The sequence below is a fragment of the Lissotriton helveticus genome, chromosome 8, assembly GCF_964261635.1.
Source record: "Lissotriton helveticus chromosome 8, aLisHel1.1, whole genome shotgun sequence".
NCBI lineage: Eukaryota > Metazoa > Chordata > Amphibia > Caudata > Salamandridae > Lissotriton > Lissotriton helveticus.
Window position 1 is genome coordinate 500,679,162 of NC_136069.1, and position 25,374 is coordinate 500,704,535.

Consider the following 25,374-nt stretch of genomic DNA (forward strand, 5'->3'; position numbering starts at 1 on the left):
GTAGAGTCCCCCGTTACAGAGGGTAGTGTTAACATTTGGAGACCGTCACGCCGGGGTGATTGCTGGTGACGGGGGAAGTAACACCTGAGGAGCGAGTAAATGAAATAGCATGTGATAGCGTCGCAATGAGAATGAAGGAGAGAGATGAGTGAAGAGAGGGTGGAAGTTAAAAGACAGGAACATTTTTGTTGAAATGGGAAAAGTACTGAATGTGGAGATTAGAAAAAAGGTTTAAAATACTGTACATGATATTGGGATGGAATGATGGCACAACAGAGCCAAGCTACAAGGTTGAATCCAATCCATTGGGCTCCAGAGCAAATACATGAGGCCATGGGAGCTTCAATTGCAAACTCAGATCTACATATACCAATTCCGTTCCTATGACGTTTCTTTTCTCTATGTGGTGATAGTCTCAGGTGGCTGATAGGTGCCCCTGCCCATCAGTCTGCCATAGGTATTACATGCCTTGCAGTGGCACAAGTACCGTTTGTGGCATGTGTCCACAAAGTCACAGGGAGTGGTTGTTTTGGTTTGCCTTCTCAATTAAAGGTCAACACCCAGGGCTCAACAGAAAAACACTTAAGAAATTTGATTTTAGCAAAAACATTGCCTCCAACAAACATGAAGGCGAAGAAACAACCCGGTCAATGTGCTAAAAAAAACGACGATAAAGTAATAGTCAAGGAGTAAATTTTGCTTTCTTATCATTTGGATTATGGTTTTTTAAGCCAAAATTCGATAGAAATTACAATGTAGGATGTACGTTGAAATCTCTTGAAGTGAAAAGCGCGCCAGGGCTCACATATGAAAAATGTACCTAGTGTGCAGCGCACATGCAGCACAGCCTGTATTGTATTGCACTTGTAGGGCAGTGGAACATCATGATGCACCCCTTAGCTTTAATCCTTTATAATAGGTACATTCTGTGCTAAATGCAGTCCTATCTCCGCAGCATACGTTCCGTTATTATCATTTTGCTTTTTGTATTCAGCTTGCAGTTGGAACAGTGGGGCAGGGCTGGGCTCCCCGTGTCACAGGGGGAGGAGTGGTGGCAGCACCTTAAGTGCGCATGATGGTTTGGCCGGCCATCTTGGGCCGGCCAAACCATCAAGCGCACTTTGCATATTCTCCTCCCAGGCAACATTACAGTCTGGGTGGAGAACATGCAAAGCCTGCCAGCCCCTGGCTAGGCACTGAGCCATGACGCTCAGACCAATTACAACTCTGCTGCAGTAAGGCAGCGTTTTGATTGGTCAGGGAATCCTGGGAGGCTGTGTGCTTCACAGCCTGGTTCCTGCTGCAGAGAGGATGGAGGAGAGGCAGTAGCCTGTAGTATTAAATTAAGTGTTTTAAAAAAAAAGTTTTACCCCCTCCTCGTCCCCTCACACCGTTGGGTAGCAGCTGCTATTGAGCACCATTATGGTCTAAAACCAACAAATGGACAATTAACAGAATAGGGACCTTTTGAACATTGTACCCAAAACTTTGATCACCTTGGTCTGCTCAGGACTTTCTGATTTTTCTCTACAGTTTTTGTCACAACAAACTAAAAACAACATAACTCCTTGTCAAATATCAGATGCAGCAGGTGCTACTGCCTCAGTGATCCAGAATGCACCACATCAAGAGTACATAACTGGCAACTCTCGAATTGGGCATGTGATCATATTCACTTACTTATCACTGGACGTGTAAGCCATAATCCCTGCCAATCTTACTTGGCTGATCTGAATAAAAAATCACTTTGGGGACTATTAGGATGGCGGGCGGACTTTAGTCCGCCTGCCACCCTACCAGTGCTGGGATCGGCTGCCAGTGGTGTAGCAGTCCTGCACCAGCAATTAGGATGTCATCGCCATGGTGGCGGTGGCATCCCCCATCCACAACATTGTGTCGGGCGGTGCTCCCCGCAACGCACTGCCCGCCACAATGCTGTGGATGCACCTTGTGCATTGACACACACAAGGTGACAGGCACCGCATGGTGCCTGCAATGTGTCTACACCAATGTAGGGGGGTACCTATGTACCCCCCCCCATGTGCACGCCCAACCCCCAACACTCCGGGGGCCCGCAACGGGCCCCCACATGCAGAATCTGCATGCCTTTCCATGGCAGCAATGCCACCATGGAAAGGCACATCTCCTCATGCATTTTAATATGGATAGCGGTGTCTTGCACCGCCACCATATTGAGCCCCTTTTCCGCCCGATCGATTTGTCGACGGGCGGAAAACCGACAGACGGTCTTTAAGTAAGCCAAGGTCCCCCCGCCATCGTAATATGGCAGGGGGGAAAATGGTGGGCGGGCGGTGAGAAATGGCGTGTGGATCGTCACTGCCATACAACGGTGGCGATCCGCCCACTATACTAATAGACCCCTTTGTCAGTTCGGTGACCCCTAAGAAGTTGAGAAAAAAAGCCTTACCCTTGCAAACATATTTAACCTGAAGAAGGGGGCTTTTACTGTTTCCTTTGTGATGTTTTGATGAGTAATATTGCAATGTCTCGAAGTCTCATGGATACCTATTCATAAGGCATATGAGTCTTAGGGAATATTTACAAGGGGATAACGCCACCGGAACATCTCTTTTTGCGATATTCTCGTGGAGCTATGCTCTGCACCATATTTACAACGTGGCATTAAGCCAGGTTTTTGGCTTAACGCTGCTTTGTAAATATGGTAACCTTTCAAGCAGGTATCTGTGGGAAAGGGGCTTGCAATAGGTGTTGCTGTGGGCATTCCACCGCAACACCCATTGCTTTTGTCACTGCCCTAGATTTGCAAGGAGGTGTAAATCTGAGGCTGCGCCAAAACCTAACTTCATGCAAGAGCGGGCGTTAGAATGGCGCATGAGGAGAAATACTTTTATTTCTCCTCATTTTTGCTGTTTCTGTGTTGTGCATTCTGCAACACATAGAAAAAGGTAAAATGCAATTAATGATTGTTTATGTGCAGGAAGGTATCCCTTCCTGCACATAAACAATTATTAAATAATAGTGATTTGTTACTTCTATGACATAGAAGTAACACATTGCATTATTGATTGTTTTTGTGCAAGAAAGTCACACTTTCCTGCACATAAACAATCATTCCCTGTAGCGCAGGCACCTTTGTAATTTTTTACTAGGGTGCCGGCAGCTAGTTTTAGTGCTAACGGTAGGGAAAACATGGGGGCGCACCGTATTGTTATGAATACATCTCATCCCTGAATTTTAGAAATGTTGGATCCGGGCGCAGCAAATTTTGGAGAAGCTCTGTGCTCCCACATTTTCTTGTATATATGCCCCTTAGTATATTGAATCAGACTATACTAAGAGACATATGACGCCAAGAAATATACCGCTTGGAAATGCATTAGCAAAGGTGTTTGTGGTGACGTAAGGGTGCACGTGCAAGCACTGCTCTTGAATCCTGGTGGTGTTTTCCATCCTTTAAGTTACAGAAATGTATTGTAATAAACCTGTTACGTGTAGTGTTATGGAACTCTGCATCTGTGGTAACAAATTCTATATAAATTAAAAGGTATACTATTCGAGTAATGGTGTACAGGTGTTTTATTTAGACAGAAGACTGGAACATTTTCGAATGCATTCATTTCCTGCAAGCAAGTATTTTAATGAGTGTGAAATTGTTGTCACCTAAGATGCAAAGTAAATTCTCAGTATAACATCAATTCACACCGGCAATAATGGCTTCACACCAATGACGTGTTTATAAGCTGCTCTCATCCAATGCGTTCATGTTGAGAGTTAAGCCAAGAGTTGTCAAAGTTATATTGCTCTGCATTCTTTATTGAGTAAGAGATAATCATAATTAAGACTAAGGCAGTGTCAAAAATTATAATTTGCTATGTATTACGTGTAAAAATACTTGTATTGCACTTGAGCAGGCGTCTGCATGAACATTGTAAAGGCGATACATGCTCAATAAATATATTTTTCACACAGTTTCTAAGGTGGATGACACACATTTCACGGAAGACTTTTTCTGCTTATACCTGCTCCCTTGGGAGGAAAATGTAGGCAAAAAGCAAACGAGTATTCAAAATGTTACTAGCCACAATTGCAAATGATTTTCAGTATTTACTTTCAGATTATAGTTCTGACATTGATTACAAACATTGCATGAACATGCAAACATGTGATAAACATTCGATGAATCTAGATCAATTGATGTTATTGCATATTCGGGCTGTTGTTGTTGGACCTGGACCTCTCTTAAAGGTCTCCCCAGATTTTTGCCATTCTTTCTGTCTTCTTTCGTTGAACCCTTTTTGTGTTTGATTTTACAACTCTATGCACCTTTTTCCTACTAATCAGTGGTAAATTATATGTTCTCTCTCTTTAAAACGTTTTAAAATTGGCCTACAACAAAATTGTACATTTAATGTATTTGTAAGCCCCTAGTGAATAGCACTACATGTAAACTAAAAGCTACTAGTGGACTGCAGCACTTTTTGTGCTACCCACTGAAGTAATGATTCAGAAAAGGGGGGTGATTCAGAAAAGGGGGTGGTGATGAACAGAGTGTCTGAATTAAGCAGACCACTCTTACCCAGTCCAAAGATCAGGGCTTGATCCATCACCGTTATTTAGCTCACTGCCCCATCCCAGCTCAGAACCTGGCTATATGCAAATTAGTCTGTCCCTGGCCCAGTGCATCATGGGAACAGGGTAGACCAAACTACCAAGCCAATTCTTCACCAGAAAGGAAACAAGCTTCCGGGGACCGGTTTCTGCCATTTCAGGCGTCGTCGGCCCGGCTTGCTTGAATCCTGATGGAGCAGTGAGCAAGGGACTCATGTCTGAGTATACCCTTCCACGCTTATGGTGGACAAAATGATTCAGAAAAGGGGGTGGTGATGAACAGAGTGTCTGAATTAAGCAGACCACTCTTACCCAGTCCAAAGATCAGGGCTTGATCCATCACCGTTATTTAGCTCACTGCCCCATCCCGGCTCAGAACCTGGCTATATGCAAATTAGTCTGTCCCTGGCCCAGTGCATCATGGGAACAGGGCAGACCATACTACCAAGCCAATTCTTCACCAGAAAGGAAACAAGCTTCCGGGGACCGGTTTCTGCCATTTCAGGCGTCGTCGGCCCGGCTTGCTTGAATCCTGATGGAGCAGTGAGCAAGGGACTCATGTCTGAGTATACCCTTCCACGCTTATGGTGGACAAAATGATTCAGAAAAGGGGGTGGTGATGAACAGAGTGTCTGAATTAAGCAGACCACTCTTACCCAGTCCAAAGATCAGGGCTTGATCCATCACCGTTATTTAGCTCACTGCCCCATCCCAGCTCAGAACCTGGCTATATGCAAATTAGTCTGTCCCTGGCCCAGTGCATCATGGGAACAGGGCAGACCAAACTACCAAGCCAATTCTTCACCAGAAAGGAAACAAGCTTCCGGGGACCGGTTTCTGCCATTTCAGGCGTCGTCGGCCCGGCTTGCTTGAATCCTGATGGAGCAGTGAGCAAGGGACTCATGTCTGAGTATACCCTTCCACGCTTATGGTGGACAAAATGATTCAGAAAAGGGGGTGGTGATGAACAGAGTGTCTGAATTAAGCAGACCACTCTTACCCAGTCCAAAGATCAGGGCTTGATCCATCACCGTTATTTAGCTCACTGCCCCATCCCAGCTCAGAACCTGGTTATATGCAAATTAGTCTGTCCCTGGCCCAGTGCATCATGGGAACAGAGCAGACCAAACTACCAAGCCAATTCTTCACCAGAAAGGAAACAAGCTTCCGGGGACCGGTTTCTGCCATTTCAGGCGTCGTCGGCCGGCTTGCTTGAATCCTGATGGAGCAGTGAGCAAGGGACTCATGTCTGAGTATACCCTTCCACGCTTATGGTGGACAAAATGATTCAGAAAAGGGGGTGGTGATGAACAGAGTGTCTGAATTAAGCAGACCACTCTTACCCAGTCCAAAGATCAGGGCTTGATCCATCACCGTTATTTAGCTCACTGCCCCATCCCAGCTCAGAACCTGGCTATATGCAAATTAGTCTGTCCCTGGCCCAGTGCATCATGGGAACAGGGCAGACCAAACTACCAAGCCAATTCTTCACCAGAAAGGAAACAAGCTTCCGGGGACCGGTTTCTGCCATTTCAGGCGTCGTCGGCCCGGCTTGCTTGAATCCTGATGGAGCAGTGAGCAAGGGACTCATGTCTGAGTATACCCTTTCACTCTTATGGTGGACAAAATGATTCAGAAAAGGGGGTGGTGATGAACAGAGTGTCTGAATTAAGCAGATCACTCTTACCTAGTCCAAAGATCAGGGCTTGATCCATCACCGTTATTTAGCTCACTGCCCCATCCCAGCTCAGAACCTGGCTATATGCAAATTAGTCTGTCCCTGGCCCAGTGCATCATGGGAACAGGGCAGACCAAACTACCAAGCCAATTCTTCACCAGAAAGGAAACAAGCTTCCGGGGACCGGTTTCTGCCATTTCAGGCGTCGTCGGCCCGGCTTGCTTGAATCCTGATGGAGCAGTGAGCAAGGGACTCATGTCTGAGTATACCCTTCCACGCTTATGGTGGACAAAATGATTCAGAAAAGGGGGTGGTGATGAACAGAGTGTCTGAATTAAGCAGACCACTCTTACCCAGTCCAAAGATCAGGGCTTGATCCATCACCGTTATTTTGCTCACTGCCCCATCCCAGCTCAGAACCTGGCTATATGCAAATTAGTCTGTCCCTGGCCCAGTGCATCATGGGAACAGGGCAGACCAAACTACCAAGCCAATTCTTCACCAGAAAGGAAACAAGCTTCCGGGGACCGGTTTCTGCCATTTCAGGCGTCGTCGGCCCGGCTTGCTTGAATCCTGATGGAGCAGTGAGCAAAGGACTCATGTCTGAGTATACCCTTCCACGCTTATGGTGGACAAAATGATTCAGAAAAGGGGGTGGTGATGAACAGAGTGTCTGAATTAAGCAGACCACTCTTACCCAGTCCAAAGATCAGGGCTTGATCCATCACCGTTATTTAGCTCACTGCCCCATCCCAGCTCAGAACCTGGCTATATGCAAATTAGTCTGTCCCTGGCCCAGTGCATCATGGGAACAGGGCAGACCAAACTACCAAGCCAATTCTTCACCAGAAAGGAAACAAGCTTCCGGGGACCGGTTTCTGCCATTTCAGGCGTCGTCGGCCCGGCTTGCTTGAATCCTGATGGAGCAGTGAGCAAGGGACTCATGTCTGAGTATACCCTTCCACGCTTATGGTGGACAAAATGATTCAGAAAAGGGGGTGGTGATGAACAGAGTGTCTGAATTAAGCAGACCACTCTTACCCAGTCCCCCACTGAAGTAGCCTTGCATAACATGTCTCAAGCCTGCCACAGCAGCCTGTAGTGCAGTTTTAAACTGCCATTCTTTACGTGACAAAATAGAATTTTCCAGCCCTAAACCTTCCTCTTTAATACTTATAAGTCAACCCTAAGGTAGGCCTAAAAGGCTCATAGGGATGGTTGCGTGTGTTTTAAAAAGCTAAATATAGGAGTTCATGGGCATGATTTAGATCTTGGCGTATGTGATATTTAATTAGGATGTATGTCAGTACAACGCGATCTTTTAGATCGCGGTACTTAACGACGCGGTTATTACAACGCAAGTCGTTACAACGACTTGCGTTGGAGGGTGCGGATTGAGAAATATTATAATTTTATATTCCAACACCAGTCCACGTAACAGTAGGGAAGGTATAGGAATATAAAATTACAATATTCCTTAACCAACTGCGCCATCCAGCGCAAGTCGTAGTAACGACTTTCGTTGTAATGGCAGCGTGGTAAAGGTCGTGCGGTGTAAACACTGCGTTGTAAACGACGTATACCATTTAATTACAAATGTGACTGATATCCCATCCGCCGTACTAAAGTGCATTATAGCCTGTGGCACCTGTAATATGGCAGAGAGATATCTGTCACATTTGTGACGGAGTATCCCATCCACCAAGATCTAAACAGGCCCTAAGATTTATATGTATTGGGAGGGAAAACCTCCTCAAGCCACTTATCACTGCTGTAAGGGCTTCGCTGCTGTAAGGCTCTCTCATACACTATCACTGGTTTAACTTATTTGAATTAATAAGTGCTAACTTTAGTTTGGGACCTGATAGAGGAATTAGGTTTACAACACTCAAATGAATTGTAATTTAAAATCCACTTTAATGGTATTGTCCAGATTTTTTAAGTTCTGTTTCTAAAATGTCACTTTTAGAAAGTTATAATTTTTCTGCCCTAAACCAAATGTGCCTATCTGTCTGTTTCTCGGGTCACATTACTCTAAATTACTCTCCTGTGGTGTTTTGTGTTTTGCTTCCAGAAATTGAATCAAAATAGGCCTAGGTGTACAGTGAGAGGGCCTTCTTGGCAGGATGATTGGGGACGAGTTGTGCCCTCCCCTGATTACACTTCAAAGGCCCAGCCTGCAACACAAATAAAGTAATCCTAAACCAGGCTTGCTCCTGCCTTTGTCACTCTAGATAGTCGGAAGCGAAAGCCAGGTGAACAGGAAGAGCTGACTAGATCCAGTTTTGAGGGTAGGTCAGGGAATTCCCCTATACAAAGGCTAGTACTAGATCTAAAAGTTCCACATTCAGAACTGCTCATCCAAACACTACTGCACCCGTGGAAGAGTCCGAAGAAAGACTGCCTTTCTCTCTGAAGAAAGAAGACTGGCCAAGTGACCTCTTCATGTTGAGAATTGACCACGCATGATGACCGCCAAAGACACATTCCAGTGGGACCTGCTCTTCGTGCCAACAGCAACTGTGTAAGCAGACTGCCATTGCGAAGCTCCAGTGAGACCTGCTCTTTGTGCTACCGCAGAAGCCCTCCTCAACACCCAATCTGCCACGAGCGTCAAGAACCTCCTCCTCATTGTCCTCTTGAAAGTGAATAGTATTCTTTACGGGGACTTAAGGTAACTCTTCAGCGGGACAAACCTGGTCCTTGTATCTGACCTGTGCTCCATTGTGGTGGGTCCGAATTTGTGACATCCGCATTCTAATGGGATGAGTTAACTATGAGTGACACTTTGTGCTTGTTGAAGGTATTTCAACTAAACCCTTGAACAATCGTATCACCGATTCTACTGATTAAATACTTGTCATTTGGGTGTCATTTTATTAATTCAAATGTTCTCCTTTTTCTAAATTGGTTTGCGATTTTTTTGGGGTGTAGGGTTTTCACTTTAAATTTTTTTAGTGCTAACTAATTACTTTACACATTGCTTCTAAGTTAAGCCTGACTGCTTTAATGCCATGCTAAAAGAGGGATAAGCACTGGTTTATTTAGTTACTTTTGTAGTTTAATGTAGTATTTAATGTATATTGTCCGTGCTCTATGATGATGAGGTTCTTAGAATACTGTGATCTGCTTAGTTACTGTGGAATGTTTTAATGTTATTCCTGCTTTGTATGTCGGTTGGAGCTGGACTGGCTCTCGCCTGGCTCACGTTTGTTACAACTTAATAAACCAAGTTATTAAGTCAACCTTCCGGTTTCCAGCAAGTTACAAGTTACTTCAAGTTTTTACTTGGAATTTGTGAATATTACTCGAGGTTTATCCCTCATTATGCCACCATTGTTCGTCCCATTAGTAATTTACTAAAAAAAGGTGTGAAGTTTGTCTGGAGCAGTGAATGTGTTAGGGCGTTTGATGAAGTTAAAAAGCTTTTGACGGAAAGTTCTGTTCTCAAACCGTTTGATCCCTCATTGCCTTGTTGCCTAACTGTCGATGCCAGTCAGGTAGGACTTGGTGCTACTTTAACCCAAAATGAAGATGGAATTGAGAGAACAATTGGTTTTGCATCTAGGGTTTTGAGATCCCCTGAAATGCAGTATTCGGTCATAGATAAAGAACTCTTGGGTTGTGCATGGGCCATCAAAAAGTTTAGACCGTATGTGTGGGGAAAACATTTCTTTCTCCAGACTGATCACAAGCCTCTTGTCAATATTTTGAGTCGTGCTCCCACAAAGTGCTGTACCCCCAGGATAATGAGAATGGTAACCAAGTTGTTACAATATCAGTTTGATGTTGTATACATTGCTGGTGGTAAAAATGTCAGGGCGGATTTTCTATCGCGCTTTCCTCCCACTGAGTCTCATGAAGATGAAGTTACATTTTGTGATCTTATAGAAGAAGATTGTGATGATTGTCTGGTGGCTGGTGTTGATATTCCGCACCTAAAATTTTGTTCTGAAGGAGAAAGGAGAGAAGCTTTTGAGAAGGATAGTGTGCTTCAGGATGTCTGTAATTTTGTTAGGTCGGGTTGGCCGCGTGAGAAAGTTTTGTCTTTTTCACTTCAACCTTTTTCTAAAATTGAACAAGAGATTTCCATTGAAGATGGAATTTTGCTCCGAAATGAAAAGATTATTCCTCCTCACGTTTTTAGGAATGGCATTATCATGAGAGCTCACGAAGGGCATTTAGGGTCTTCCTTCACCAAACGTCACATTTGTGATACGTTCTGGTGGCCCGGAATGGATGCTGAGATCGATGAGTTTGTGGGAGATTGTTATGTTTGTAGATCATCTGACAAGGGTCTTAAGACTTGGGTGCCTCCCTTAATTCCAGTTGAATGTCCTGATCGTCCTTGGGCTAAACAAGGAATTGATGTTATGGGGCCATATGTCACGCTCATGGGAAATTCATGATTTATTTTAGTCTTAGTGGATAATGCTTCAAAATGGCCAGAATACAAACGTGTTAAAGAAGCTGACACAAAGAGCATCATTGCATTTTTAAGTGATGTGTGGGTCAGGGAAGGTTTTCCAGAAACGTTGGTTTCTGACAATGGGAAGCAATTTATCAGTAATGATTTTGAGCTTTTCTTGTCCAATTCTGGTGTTAAACATGTGAAAAGTTCTCTTTATAATCCTCAAGGGAATGGATTAGTGGAAAGAATGAACAGAGTGGTAGGTGACTGTGTGAAGTGGGCCAAGGCTAATAATTACGATGTGGCCAAATCACTCAAGAGCATGATTTGGTTCTATAGAACCACGCCACATTCATCCACTAAAGTGTCCCCTTTTGAATTGATGAGGGGAAGAAAACCAAACACTTCCTTTTGTCCAGGTTGGATGTCTAAATAGATCAAAGTTTGACTCCAATGTAAATAACTAGATGTCTATAGTAAAAGAGAATGTGCATTCTAATCTAGTTAAACAAAACACACATTTTGATCTAAAGAAGGGAACTAAATCAACCATTTTGAATGTTGGAGATACTGTAAGAATTAAAAAATCTACTCATGTTAACAAGGGAGATAGTAAGTTTGGAGCTCCTGTTCGAGTTATCAAGATTGTGGGAAATGCTATTCAGGTTGAAGGTGGATTTTGGTGGAATCTTAACAAAGTTGCTAAGGTTAAAACTGTCAAACTTGTTGTTCAAGTGGGATTTCTACAAGTAATCCTGCCACTATTGTTGGTGGTAGGAAAAGTTCTCGCAACATAGTTAAACCTGTAAGATATAGAGATTAGTTGTTTTGTTTTGATATTTTATGTTTTTTTTTCTTCTTTTATTCATTTTTTGTTAAGGTTTGGAGGAAAGGGGATAATGTAGTATTTAATGTATATTGTCCGTGCTCTATGATGCTGAGGTTCTTAGAATACTGTGATCTGCTTAGTTACCGTGGAATGTTTTAATGTTATTCCTGCTTTGTATGTCGGTTGGAGCTGGACTGGCTCCCGCCTGGCTCACGTTTGTTACAACTTAATAAACCAAGTTATAAAGTCAACCTTCCGGTTTCCAGCAAGTTACTTCATTCATCTTGACAAGCATAGTGTTTATTATTTGAGTGGTGTTTCCCCCCTTCTTAGCTAATAACCCAATTCCTCATAGTTGTGCTTGTTAGTGGCATCATCGTAATTGAGACACTGCAGAAAAGTATGACTTCATCTATGAAATCAATCAATCAGTATTTGTTAAGTGTGGTTACTCATCCGCTAGGGTCTCATGGCACTGGGGGGCTGCAGGTCCTACTGTGCGCTGAGGTTTAGTCGAAGAGCCAGGTCTTGACATCCGTCCTGAACTGGGTTAGCGATGGGTATAGCCTAAGGTGGAGAGGCAGGGTGTTCCAAGTCTTGGCGGCAAAGAAGGAGAAGGATCTTCCTCTGGTCCTACTCTTTCAGATCCATGGGGCAGTCAAGAGGGTCAGTTCGGCAGAGCGGAGGTGTCTGGTGGGTATGTGGAATGAGAGGAGGTGGTTCAGGTGTGCTGGTTAAGCGTCATGGAGGGCTTTGTAGACATGCATGAGGATCTTGAATGTGACTCTTTTGTTGATGTTCTGTAGTTTCTTGAGTAGTTTCTGGGGGATGCCTGTGAGGATCCATCTGAAGGCTTTTCAGAGCAGGGGCAGAGGATGGAAGCATAATGAGGAGACATGCTGCTCTGGTGGCTTATCGTGAGCGCATAGTCCAGTATAATGTTGTGGTTTTGTGAGTGTTATGTGGGTGTGGGGTTCCTGATGTGGTGGGCCACCATGAATCTTTCCAGGTGGAGGTGTTGGGACCTAGGATGAGGATGTTGGTCCTGTCCAAGTTGAGCTTGTGGCAGCTGTCTCCCACCCAGGTATTGATGGCCTTTATCCCATCATGGAAGTTGTCTCTTGCAGTTGTGGGTTAGTTGGTGAGGGAGAGGATCAGGTGCATGTTGTCAGCATGGGAGACAAGGTTAAGTCCATCGTTCCTTGACTATGGCTGCGAGAGGGGCCATGTAGATGTTGAAGAGGGTGAGTCTCAGAGAAGAGCCTTTGGGGACCACGCAGCCGATCTCCGTGGATTCTGAGAGGAACTGTGGAAGTCTGACTTGCTGTATTCTACCAGTGAGGAAGGAGCTGATCCATTACAGGGCTTTGTCAAGAATGCCAGTGTTGTGGGGTCTCGTGCTTAGGGTGCGGTGGGAGACGGTGTTGAAGGCGACTGAGAGGTCCAGGAGGATGAGGGCTGCTGTTTCTCCCTCATTGAGCAGTGAAGGCAAGGAGGGCAGTTTCGGTGATGTGGTTGCTTTGGAAGCCAGATTGAGAGGAGACCAGGATGTGGTTGGCTTCCATGAACTCGGAGAGTTGGGCGTTGATGGCCTTCTCTGTGACTTTGGCTGGGAAGGGGAGCAAGGAGAGGGGTCTGAAATTCTTGAGGTGTGTCGGGTCTGCAGACCTTTTCTTTAGTAGGGGATTGATCTTGATGTGTTTCCAGTCATTGGGGAAGGTGTCTGTGTCGATGGAGCAGTTGATGGTGCAGCGTAATATGGTGGCGACTGAGGTGGCAGCTCTGTGGAAGATGTGGTATGGGCAGGAGTCCGATGGCTTATAAAGAAGATCTTGACCAAATGCAGAGTTTGTCTGGAATGTGGCAAATGCAATCTGTGAAGTACATTAACGATGAGTGTGTTCAGTTTCTATAATAGGTAAACAATGCATACTGCCACAGGCCTTTTTATAGGAGTTCAATTCACAAACCAATAAATACATCTACAGTTGTAGATTTACATTTGCATTCAAGTGTAGATTTACTACTTTGTGGCATTCACTACTTTGTGGAATTCACTAAAATGTACAGAAATCCAGGTGGAAAACTGCATCAAGTGATAGTTTTCATGTGGATTCCTAGAGAGGTATGACCTTTTCCAATGGGGATCCAATTTCTGCTGTACAGAGTTCTCTGTAACTCTGAAATCCACACACAGGGATTTTATTTCCTCATAGGGAGAATATTTTTCCCTGTGGAGAAACTTTATCCAAACCCCCTCCATAAAATTCACCCAACAGGGAAATGATTTTTAAACAAGCACTATGATAAGAGTTTGTGAATGCTCAGACACATAAATGTTCATATGTGTTCACAAGTTTCCAAGGCTAACCTATCCCCGGAACACATTGGAACTCAAATTCCCTCCCCTCGAGTGAGATTTGTAAGTTCAGAGACCTCTCTACTCATATTGGATATCTCCATACTAGTAACAGTGCTTACGTCTGAAAAGGAATCCCTTTGCTATTTCATGCCAGCATATGTGAGGTATATTCATTTATAAACATATGTTTAAGATTTGATATACGTTTGGCAAAAGGCTCCCTAGACAGGCCTTATGGACAGTGAGATTAAATTATACAAATCAAGGGCCCTACTCATACAAAACATGGAATTCTAACTTTGATATTTATGTCTAAGTGTACATTTCTTACTTTTTGGAATTCACAAATGACCATAAGACTCTATACAAAAAACTGCATCTGGTGCAAGCTCCAATGTCTGCCAAGAATTCTTTTGTGAGATTTTGGCAGCCGTAACAAAAGTAAATTTGGTCATAACATGTGGCATTCAGTAATGAATGCTACGGAAAAAGAGGTGAAGGCAATATTTATCAATATACACTGTATTGTTCTTTGGTGCAATTGTATAATACTATAGTTGAAGCATGTAAATCATTTAATTTCACAGTCCAAACCTTTGTTGATTTCACAGAATCTTGCTCCAGGCTTTACTATCAGACCAAGACAATACATAGAGGATCCAGAGCACCATACACATCCCCCAATCATAGCTGACACGTTTTCAGATTGATTAGGTGTGATATTTCTATGTTTTCAGTTCACTTATGAGTGACATGCAACTGCCAAATGTGTAGCACTTAGGGACTGTTTACAGTGCTGGCTGCACGAGCATGAGACTGATATCATAGAGGAGGAGATCCGACCCACTTTATTAAGATGGGACCGCCAGCACAGTGGTTGGATACATACCTGATACTATTGCAGCATGTGCTGGTGGTTGGAAATGGGCACCAGCACAACCCGCAATGGTAAAGGTTGTGTTTACAAACATCAATGCACCCTGCGGCAGGCACCATGTGATGTCTGCCGCACAGTGCATAGTTGTTTGGGGGGCACAACAGGTGACCCCCTGGCCTCATAGCAGAGGTCGCGGACGAACAGGGGTCCTGATAGGGGCCCTTAAAGTCCATTTTCAACAGCCTTTCAATGGTGGTCGGACTGCCATTGAAAGAATGTCTGAAAGGACATTGTAGTCCCTACAGCAGGTTCTGAGCACCCACCGCCCTCATTGTAGGAAATTACATTCTGACCAAGGATTGGACAGACTCCTTGAGCCAGTCAGAACCGTCGGCCGAACCCTCCGCCCTGCCTCCAACCACTGCGCATCTTTTTTTTCAGTTTAAAATGCTTTATTGGGATAATAAATATAGCAAAACATCATTACAAGGTCATATAGAGAAAAAGAAAAATAGTAAAGAAAGAAAAACAGCATAGATGACACACATGTAATCAAATCCCTTAAGAGGGAAAAACTATACATAGGAAAAATGCATTTTACAGTTTTAAATGAAGGAGGGGGAAAGAAGGAGAAGAGAAGAAAGAAAAAAGAATGGGGGAAAGAGAGAAAGGGAGGGGAAAGATATCAGAAATGTATATAATGCATACAACTTCTATGAAACCATAAAATGTAATAAAATGATAAAGACATAAATGGTACCTTAAAAACTAATGGAATCAGGAGGCAGTTTTAGAGAGAAAAGAGGTCAATGGTGACCACAACAAATCTTTCTTTATTAGTAGAGGTAGTGAAGTGGCGAAGGCCCTATCAAGTCTGTGATGGTGACATAACAAGTTCCACCAGGCATGATAAGACATTTTTGAAGTGCCCTTCCAGTTGCTGGTGATGATATGAAAGGAAATGGCTAAATACAAGTTTATAATTTTGCTAACATTGATTTGTACATCCCATAAAGGTGAAGACCTTGACAAAAATACATGTACAATTTCAAAAGAATAATTTAGAGATAACATTTCATTTAATTTTGACCAGATACGAGACCAAAAGGACTTGACCAGCGGGCAAAGGAAAAACATATGAAGGACATCACTATTCTCACCTGAGCAAGACTAGCATCTTTTGGATTCTTGTAACTTGTAAATGTAAATGTAAATTGATACTTGTATAGCGCACTACTCACCCGCAAGGGTCTCAAGGCGCTTGTACGAATACCGCTGTGGAACCCTTCCTGGCTTTCCCTGTGAGGTGTCCGCTCCTGGGCACCCCCAAGGTGGAGGCCAGGCATCCTTAGCGTTGTGGGGGCCGTTGTGGAGATTTATCAAGCTATTGCCCAGAGTTGCAGAGTGGGACTCCATGATTGGAATAGGCACCGAGGCGAGAATTATCAGGTCCGTGGAATTTATTTCAGCCCAAGACCCGCCGAGACGGGGAATTGAACCCTGGTCCGGGGCTAGACCTCTGCATCAGGGTCTGCTGCTCTAACCATTGAGCCACACTTAAATTTATGTAGATCTGAAGGACTAAATAAAAGTCTGTTATGAAAAAAAATATATATATAGAGTCTGTGTAGTGCTAGCTGAATGTGAAGATGTGTGTATTTTGGACCAGATAGTCTCACATTTGAAATGAGAAGTCTTGGACCAAATCTTTCTCCCATAGAAGTTCTAATTTAGATTTAGTTCTAACCTCGGAGGGACGGGACAGCATTTTATAAAAAGCAGCTCCTTTAAGAGGGGTAGAAAAATCAAGTGAGGAGGAGGAAACCTGGTCAGGTGTGTTAGGGAAACAATCCTGGGATATGAGATGTGTTGGGGAGGCCTTCAGTAAGGGATACTGAAGAGCATGTGCGGTGGAAATACCTACATTTGCACTAATGTTCAAAAAGTCCCTAGGGGTCTTGTCCTTTTAATAAATGATCTAGAGTAATAATACCTTTATCAATCCATTCCTTCCAGAAATGCGCTCTATTATTGATCTTTAAAATTTTGTTATACCAATTAGAGCGTGAAATAATTGGTCCGCAGAGGAAAGGTGGGATCAGAACAAAGAAGACGCAAGAGCTTTGGAATGAGTAAATATGGGAGTGGAAAAATGCTTCAGGGGTTGAGATATGCGAGTATCTGTAAGAAATGAAAAGGGTATAAATTGAACTTGTTCTAATGAACTCCAAGCCGTTACAGGAGTATGAGGGGATTCAGATAAAAAGGTCCAAATTTGTTTCAAGGTGAAAGCAGAATGATAACGTTTGAGATTGGGGAAATTAACACTGCCCAAATCTTTAGATTGTTGAAGACGAGAAAGTGAGATCCTAGCTGTACGATTCTTCCATGGAAATTTGTGGGCATATTATCAAGGGCCATTTTGCCTCTTTTTTTGTCTTTTAAAGCCAAAAAAGCGGTGAAAATGACATTGCCCTATCTACAAGGGGATGCTAAGATGCATTAGCGCATGATTGCACCCGTTTTCTCGATGCCTCGATTTGCATCCCTAATGAGATGTAAAGTGGGCGTCACTGGTCAGTACTCCTTGTAAATTATCGCTGATGTGCACATCACAATATTTACAAGGAGGCTCACACATTTTTGCAGATGTTAGTTTCTGGTGAAAACCACAGTTTTCGCCAAAAACTAATGTCTGCAAAAATGCTGACTTACCTATACCTAACAATGGGGGTGGATTATGCTGATATGACCACAGGGTCTTATCAGCAAGGTTATCGCCGTTTCCAATGGAACATCGCAGCAAAAAACAGCGATGTTCCATGGAAAACATCGCTATCGCTGGGATAATTGTGCTATGCGTTGTTACTACAGCACTATCATGGCGATAATTATCAGCGATAGCCGGCAAAAACATTTCCACGTTCGGGGCGGCCATCGATAATTATCGTTGCAGCTTGGTAATATGCCCCAATGTTAGGAAACGATTAATAGAGCTAAAAAAGGTAAGTGAAAGGGTAACTGGAAGCATTGAGAGATAAAAATGTATAATTAGGAGGAGCGTCATTTTAATTGTGGCCAGTCTCCCCCACCAGGATAAGAAAAGCGGGGACCAGCTCTCAATGAGAACTGGAACGATTTTTTTGTATATCTGAGGTTCCGTGAATTCTGACCCTGGGTCATAATGGTCGTGGTTCTGTTTACGAATTTGGTAACAGTGAATCGTAAACAGTGAGCTCAGCAAGCATGAGTGTTTCTGTCATGTTACATTGATGGATTCACTGTGTATTTGACGATTTCGTTCTGAAACCCTTGGGTTCCATTTTGTGCATGGCAGCCATTCTGTGGTTGCCCTCACATAGGCCTATGACTGTGACTGAACAAGTCTCTGGGACACGTGCACCCTAGCTTGAGTTCGTGCTGACTCCTGTTTGACCTGAAGTGAACTGACCCTGCTGCCTGAAGCTGACCTTGCCAAACCAGTTCTTGCCCTTTAGCTGGTCAAGATAGAGATCAAAGAGCAGGACATTGCTGATTTTATGGTACCCACACACACCTTTCTATCTTGCTTCTCATCTGTTTCTGTTCCTTCTTTATGGCCTATTTACGATGGGGATGTGCCCGTTTTTATTATGGGTCCGTTCGACCTGTCTGATGAAGAATGTTAAGTTTAACCAATGATTGATTTTGGGCTGGACAAACTGAAAAATGGGCTTGTCATCATGCTCCTGCTTTTGTCGTGGAAACATGTGAGTGGTCAAACTGTAAATAAGGAATGTTTGCCTGAAGCACAATTTTTTGTATAAAAAGGGATGGCTTGCTTTGTAAAGTTGAGCAGTCTCCTGAGAACATACACCGTGTTGTACTTCTAGGATCTCTGTTACTGGCTGCAGCCAATAAATTTGATCTTTGACGTCACCAAGAAGTACCCCGTGTCTCTGTATTCTAAGACAGGTGGACCCGGAGACTTTGGGCGTTTCCCCTGGCGCGGCCGGGTCTTAAATAACCCGGTTCTTCAATTGGCGCCCAACACGGGGCGACTTAAGCGGTACCGGTCCTAGCCTGAGGATCGTGAGGAGCTTCGTGTGAAAATTCTGGAGGAAGGCCTGCCACTTCATCGACCTCTGTATGTCGTCGTGGTCCGAAAGTCTTTGTTGCAAGGTTCCCCGCTTTCCGACGGCTACGAAGGACTGCTGCCCTGACTGTCACCCTGTCATGGAGCCTTTTGATGATTTGTAGAGCGAGAAGATAGACGGGTCTTCTGGCGACGTCATCAATACCTCAGTTAAGTATGAGTGGAGCGTCTCCCAGTCCTTAGTTTTTGGGTATCCCTTGGGATCTTTGATTTGGGACTTGCAAGCTCCAAAGCCGAGGGACTCGTGTATTCACGAGACTATCGTGTTTGATATTCCCTTGAAGTTTGAAGCTAGACTAGTGAGCGAAGATGCCTGGTCTTAGCAGACTTGGAAAGTTATTTTGTTGTGGTTGTAATAAGGATTCCCGATTGGAGGATTCGTGTCCAGTTCCTCCGATTGGAACTCCAACCTATGAGCTCTATTTGAAACATGGTGTGGGCCCCATCACGTATAATGAAGTGTGGATTCGCTACACTAGAAAGGACGGTGTCCTAAAGTGGCCCCAATATGGTAGTTATGACACGGAGATTTTAGATAATTTAGAAGTTAAACTCTTCAAGAAGAAAGCCCGGCCGGCGATGTTTGACTCTTTCCGCCTCTGGCGAAAGGAAGCCAAACAGAAAAAAATTAAATTAGCGAAGCGAAATAAAAGAGAGAAGGGTATTTCGATAATGCAGGCTGCTATACAGTTTAAAGATAACGAAGAAGAACAAGTGAGTGAGCAGTTGCATAGACAACGTAAAATGGCGATTGATAAGTGTTATCCAGCTTTGCCACCTCATCAGCAAGATTCGACGAAGGAACTTGAGAAGGATCCTTTGATGTCCCATTTGTTGAGGTCGCCACCCCCTTATGTGCAGAGTGCTACAGCACCTCCACAACCTTTAGTTGCGCAACCTCCGGTTGCCTTGCCTCCTGTTATTGCACAGCCGCCAGCTCCTCTTCAGTTGGCTCCTATTCCTCTGGCGCAGCCTTCTCAAGGGCCGCCGACTTTGCTACCTGCTCCATCTTTAATCTCTACGACTTTTCTGCCTGTTCTCGCTGCCTCCTCTGCTACTGCTCCTGCATTAGCTTCCTCTCAGTCCGCTTTATCTCCTGTCCTGTCGACTTCTCCTTCTGTCCGACAGAGAATGACGGATACTGTTACTAGTCTTTTGTCTCCTTTCTTTGGGTCAGTGAGCACGACCCCCGTTTCAGAGCATAAGCAGTTGCGTAGCCACATGCCTGGTCCCACGGAAAGGACAGTATTAGATCATTTGGCGCGTAAATGGGTTACTGATCCTGCAAGATATGATTTAGAGTCTGTTATGGATGTCTTCAGTCAATGGGAAAGCACCGAAGCAGAGGTATGTTTTTAATGAAATGTGTACTTTCCTTCGTGAAGAATGGGAAGATGGTGACTTGGGACACACTCTGTCTGAGTTGTTCCGTGTACAGTCCGAATTTGCGAAAGGCACGATTGTGGGTCTCGACGTCGAAAGAGCGACACTGCTTTCGTTCAGGAGCGAGTTTCCTTCTCGGTCGTTGTTTGAGCCTGACCCTTCTGTTAGGAGGAAAGTGCGACAATATCCAATGAGAGAAGTTCCTCCTGTATGGAAGGAAGCAGTTCAGGCTGATGCCGCTCATAACATCAATGCCGCACCAGCCCATTTTCAACGTGTTTGGGTACATGTTCCGTGGAAGCGAGCTGAAGTTTTGGCTCTTATGCAGACTTTGCCTGACCCCCGTAAAAATCCTGCAGGTTATTATAAGGAATTATCACAGACTGCAGACTCATGTATTATGAATCTAGCTGATATAGACATGTTGTTTGGAAATGTGGTTCAACAGCCTTTATGGGGATTGATTCGTCACATGGATCATGCGCAAGAGTTAGGTGACACCTGGGTCAATATTGGTGCTGCGGATGGTCGACAAGTTGGTGGCGCTAAACCTGAGCCTCTAGTTGCAGAACTTCCTGGTAGGATCATTACTTATATGAAGACTTTAATGCCTGCTATGCGAGTAAACTGGGACAAATTGTCTGCGTGTAAGCAGAAGAAGGATGAAAGTGTGTCTGATTTCTTCACTAGGTTTGAAGAGACGTTTATTGACCATAGTGGTCAAGACATGAGTACGGAAGGTGGTCAACGGTTGTTTGTTGATAAGTTTGTGCATAATTTGCTTCCCGAGTTGTGTACTAAATTGAAGGATTCAGAGAGTTCTTGGGCTGTTTCCTCATCAGCACAGATATTGGCTACTGCACAGTACTACGAAAATAGGGATAAGGATGAGAAGGATAGAGCAGACAAGAAGACTAAAGAGTTGAAGACAAAGGTTCTTATGCAGCAAGTGTATCCGCCTCGTAGTAGCCAATCTGATTATCAGCAGCCTCAGCAGTTTCAGAGAAACTCGCAAAGGTTTGAGCCTCCTCAACCGCGTTTTCCTATAGGCCCTAATCAGTGTGCCTATTGTAAAGAAGAGGGCCATTTTAAAAATAGTTGCCCGGTTCTGTTACAGCGCACGAATGGTGTTTCTGGTGTGAGAGGTCGAGGTGTTCAGCAAGCTTCTAGAGGTAGGGGACGTGGTGTGATCCCCCAGATTGCGCGTTCCTTTCCTCCACAAAATTCAATGAATTGTTTTGATCAGCAAAATGGTGCGTGTGGTAGGACGACTCAGTACTATGCTGACGATTACTATGTCGAAGGTGAGAATATGGACGGTAATGATTGCTAGGACAGCCATAGACAAAGAGAGGTAGTTGTTTCAGTTCCAGTAGATCAGAGTGGACCTTATGTTGAAGTGATTACATCAGGTGTGTCAGAGCCTTTTCTGTTGGATACTGGTGCTGCGAAGAGTTCTATCATGCACTCTAAACTCCCTGGCGCACCTTTGTCTGGCTTGACGAATGTTTCAGTAGGATTTTCTGGCGCCCCAGTTAGAAACCCGATTTCTAGTCCTTTGTCTCGTTCTGTTGGACCTTGTGAATTCGAAGCACCCCTCATTTTGACGACAGGTTGTGGTGAGAATTTGTTGGGATTGGATCTATTGAAAAGATTGTATGAGACACTACAATGTTCTCCTTCGGGAGTACAACTTACATTAGGTAAGAGAGTGATCTCTCCGATGTATTTGTCGAAAGACCGACTCCCGGCCGAATTGTCTTCTCTTCCTGATATTCTTTGGGCTACTGGTCCTAATGATGTGGGTCTTTTGGAGATACCGCCATATGTTGTGACGCTGAAAGCAAATGTTCGAATGCCACGTATTCCCCAATATAGGATCTCTAGTGATGGTGAAAGAGCGTTGCTAGCGATCATTTATGACCTGATTGAGAAAGATGTGATTGAAGAAACGAGAGGTAATGTGTGCAATAGTCCGGTTTTGCCTGTTCTGAAACGTACTGATTCTTCACAACCGCCTGTATATAGGTTTGTGATCGATCTTCGCGAGGTGAATAAGATTGTAGTTCTGCAATTTCCTGTAGTTCCAGATATTACTGCCTTACTGACCATGATTCCAGCTTCAGCCACTTGGTTTTCGGTGATTGATTTGAAGAATGCCTTCTTCAGCATCCCGATTGCCGAGGAGAGTAGAGATATCTTCGGCTTCTCTTTAGGAGGTCGAAGCTTCCGGTTCAAGCGCGCTCCTCAAGGCTATTGTGAGAGTCCATCAATCTATAGTCAGGCTTTGAAAACACAGCTTGATACGATTGTCTTACCTGATGGTGCTGCTCTTGTTCAGTATGTCGACGATTTGCTAGTTGCTGCTGACAATGAAGAGATTTGTAAAGAAGCTACTTTGTCGTTGTTGTGTCATTTGTCTGACTTTCATCATAAAGTGTCTCTTTCGAAGCTGCAGTATTGACGACAAGAAGTGACCTACTTAGGTCATCTCTTATCTAAGGAGGGAAGAAGATTGACCCCAGAACGAATCCAATCGATTGCGAAAATGAGTGTGCCAACTACTCAGAGAGAAGTGCGTGCTTTCCTGGGTATTACGTCGTATTGTAGACAGTGGATTCCAAATTTTTCGCTTCTTGCGAAACCTTTGATAGCTCTTACTGTTAAGGATACTCCGAATCCTATTCCTTGGACTGACGAATGCCAGAAGAGTTTTTCTGAATTGCGTGATGCGTTGTGTTCGGCTCCTGTGTTGGGTACCCCCGACTACAGTAAGCCTTTCACACTCTATGTCCACGAGAGAGAGGGATGTGCATTGTCAGTTTTGACACAGCAGTTTGGCGATAAGCAACGTCCATGTGCGTATTTCTCGTCGACTTTGGATCCGGTAGCTAGAGCGTTGCCGAGTTGTTTGAGAGCTACAACGGCAGCGGCTGTTTCTATTCGACAGTCTGCTGGCTTGGTGATGGATAACACGTTGATTGTGATGGTTCCACATGCAGTGGATACCTTGTTAAACAGGACCAAGACACAGCACTTAACTAGTGCTCGATTGTCAGGTTATGAGTTGTCACTCGTAGCGAGCCATGTGCATATAAACACGTTGAATCCAGCTACGTTGTTGCCGATTGCAGCGGAGACAGATGTTTCTGAACAGCATGATTGTTTTCTTAGGACAGAGGAGGAAACGAAAGGGAGAATAGACCTTAGGGACACTCCTCTTTCAAAGTGTGATGGTACCTTATGGGTAGATGGTTCGTGCTTCAAGCTCCTGAATGGTGATACGACTGCGGCATATGCTGTTATGACTTTGCATACGATTGTTGAAGCTGCACGTATCCCACATAACTCAGCTCAAGCAGCAGAGCTGATTGCATTGACAAGAGCGTGTGTGTTGTCAAAAGGGAAACGAGTGACTGTGTACACTGATAGCCAGTATGCGTTTGGTGTGGCTCAAAGTTTTGGACGATTGTGGAAAGAGTGTGGGTTTCCGACTTCGCATGGAGCTAAGATTCAGCATGGTCAGTTGGTAAATGCACTCCTTGAGTCACTTACTTTGCCGTTGCAAGTTGCGATCGTGAAATGCAGTGCACATAAGAAAGTTACCGATGACGTTGGTCGTGGTAATGCGTTTGCAGATGAAGTTGCGAAGGAAACGACAAGGGATGTGATGAGTCGAATGTATGTTGCGGGACCGGCGAGATGGGTTCCGGATAGAGGAATGTGTGAAGATACGATAGAGAGTGTGAAGTCAATTCAAGCTGAAGCTACAGAGAAAGAGTTGAGCGTATGGAGAGAGAGTACGGGTAAATTGGATTTGAATGGTTGTTGGGTTGAGTTGTCAGAGCATCAGCGATGGTTGTTACCCGATGCGTACGTGCTGGCAGTGGTTACAATGGCACATGGAATGGCTCATATCAGTCCGAAAGGAATTTGTAAGTTGTTGGCTCCAGTATGGCAAAATGCTGGAATTCCTAAGTGTGCAGAGAATGTGGTCAAAAATTGTATGGTTTGTCTGATGTACAATCCTAGCAAGGGAACTCCAACTCCAGCTGGTCATTTTGCACCTCCGACGTATCCGTTCGAGGTTTTGCAGCTAGATTTCATCCACATGGAGAGGTGCAACAATTTGAAATATGTACTCGTGGTTGTTTGTGCCTTTTCAAGATGGGTAGAAGCATATCCCCTGAAAGATAATACTGCCTTGTCCAGAGCTAAAGCCCTTGTTAAGGAGTTTTTCCCTAGGTACGGTTTGCCGAGAATGGTCTGGAGTGACAATGGGAGTGAATTTGTGGGTCAAGTGATGAAGAGAGTATGTGATGGTTTAGGAATTCGTCAGAAATTCCATGCTGCAAATCACCCCCAATCAGCTAGTTTAGTTGAGTGCTATAATGGCACCCTTAAGTTGAAATTGGCCAAGATACAGGCGAGCTCTGGTCTTAAATGGCCTGATGCTTTGCCATTAGCACTTCTGTCAACAAGGATGACTGTACATTCTCGAGTGGGACTTAGTCCCTATGAAATAGTTTTTGGTCGCCCGGCAAACATATGGGGAGTGCCGAGGCCGACGAAATTCAGCGAGATTGAACACCCTGTATTGCTTGACTATCTGTATGATTTGACGGCTAAATTGCGTGTCTTACACCAACAGGTTCATGACACATTGCCTCAGGCTTCTGAAGATCCAGGACACGCCATCGATCCTGGCTCCTGGGTTTTCGTGAATAATTTTCAGCGGACAAAGAACGATCAGCCCCGTTGGACTGGTCCCTACTTGGTGCTATTGTCTACGCAATCTGTAGTACGAGTGCAAGGGAAGAAGAACTGGATCCACGGCGTACATTGTAAGAGGGTTCCTTTGCCTCTGCCGTATGACCAGTGGGTCCAGGAGGGCATTCCTGATTCAGAAACTGACACTGTGCCTCGTTTTCTGCCTTTTAGCGATGCACGTTTAATTGGGACGAGTTCTGAGCGTGAAAGCGACAATCTTCTGCAAGAAGCTGTGCCACCATCAGTTCGACTGGACACTACTGAGCCTGAACTTTTATTCCGTGACCAGACATTGCCCGATAAAGGCCGTTATAATTTACGACCAAGAGACATGGGACA